Source organism: Anopheles moucheti, chromosome 3 (genome assembly GCF_943734755.1).
Source record: "Anopheles moucheti chromosome 3, idAnoMoucSN_F20_07, whole genome shotgun sequence".
NCBI lineage: Eukaryota > Metazoa > Arthropoda > Insecta > Diptera > Culicidae > Anopheles > Anopheles moucheti.
This window is the reverse complement of record NC_069141.1, coordinates 29757890-29759876: the sequence shown is the minus strand read 5'-3', so window position 1 is coordinate 29759876 and position 1987 is coordinate 29757890.

Below are 1987 nucleotides of genomic sequence, written 5' to 3'. Positions count from 1 at the left end.
TACGAAACTGGCTCGCTGGATGCTGCGGTGAAGAAGGACTATTTGGGTGTAGGAAGCTCGTACCTTTGTAAACCCATTTTTGAGAAGGTAAGTATGAGAATATATCTTAAATGTTATCCTGGGAAGTATACAAGATTGCGTTAGGGTTTGATATGTATAGTTTTAAATTCTAGAAGACGCCAACGTATTTGAAGGCAGGCGGTTATTTGGTTGCCGCCCATGATGCTGGATACCAACTCCCCTAGTCAGCAAGAAATCAATAAGATCACAATAAGTTCGCTGTCTGTATGTTCTTAAGATGTGCTTGTGCAAGATCGTTTGCATGGAGGACCGAGGATATGAACGGAATTGTGATTTGCGCACTTGTGTATAACTGTACAGATGGCGGATACTATTTTCGAACATTTGCTAATATTCTACATTCTGAAGACTTCCAGATCGTGAATGTAAGGACTTTGATTGGAAACATGGATGTGTGTCCTAACGATTATGAAGTATCATGATTAGAACGTCCATTAAGATTCACAATGGATCGTATTCGATTCCATATGATCGATCGGTTGAGGTTCAAATATCTACTATGAACATAATCCGACCACATATATTTTATGATCAGTCAGAGCCCGCACGAATCCGCGAATCATTGTGTACCGTTTAGCCCATCAGGAACTGGTCGTAAAGTGGAATACTCACCGGTACACCGATTAACCGAGTTAATATGGGTTGGCCGTTGGTTTCGCTTCCGATCTCGAACGCGTCCAGTCCGAGGTGGGGTAAAAGAAAAGCTTCCTCTCTTTACCACTCGAACGAGTTATGCAACGCGATCAAACGGTTGTGCGCCCTCGATACGCGAAGAGCGCCTTCTTGCATACGCGAATTCGCACTCCGTTCATGCCACTTTTCCATTTCGTTTATGTTCGCACGGAAAGCGCATTTGTGTTCGGATGCTGTAGAGACCTGTTTTACATTTGGTTCCCCGCATTTCCACTTCCACTTTCATTGCGTTAAACTTTTCCTAGGCTTTCGCTTCGAGGTGGATCACTTTGGCACTTTGGCTCAGAGGAGGGGGCTTATCAGTGCCAAGACGTCACGCGTTGCGCTCGACTGAACCGCAGGATAGGAAGCACTCGTTTTTTTTTGTCCACATTTTCCCCTCATTTGTATCTGTTTCGCGCAGCTTTCGCGTTTTTTTCTTGCTTCTACTTTTTTACTTCTACTCTTATCGTTCGCCCATCATGCTTCCATCAGTGTGTCCTCAAGCGTCATTTGCCGGTGGAGAAAAAAAAATTATAATCGATTATGAAGGCGAGGAAGCACATCTTACTCAAGGGGGCACGTACGGTAAAGCATAACCATTTGGGTGTGATACATAATTTGCTTCGTATAGCCTACGGTCCCGTGTTTCGATGGTTTACCACGATTTAACAAGCTGCAAACTACTGATCAACTGTGTTAACAGCGAAGGTTCCGAAGAGAGCAAAACAGAATTTAATGAACGGGTTTGCCTCCCGTCGCACAATAGGGCACGGAATGCTGGAGGTTAAATTATATCAATCCACTGCACACAGGTCCACACCTTCGGACGCATGCGGAATATGAGAAAAAACAACCTAAGGAAATGATTTTAATACACCCAACCGCCCACAGCTTCCGGCTTGCGTACGGATGCACATCGTACCAATTCCCACCACCAACCGAGGTGTTGGAGAAAATGGTTTTTTTTATCTTTCACTGGTGCATGCCATACATGGCTTTCCCATTTTGCAATCACGCGTTCCCTAATGATGTGAGCAATATTAACGCTTCGACAAGAGTGCTATAATACCGGCACAATAAATCAGCAGTTATTCTATCAAGCTGCAAACTACCGATTGCATTTTCCAATCAAAATGCTCCCTCGGCTGGCCCGCTACAACTCTACGTCAATGTGAGAATTTTGTCACATAATCAGCAGGAAGTGAACACTACCTGCCCATGTTCACCCAGG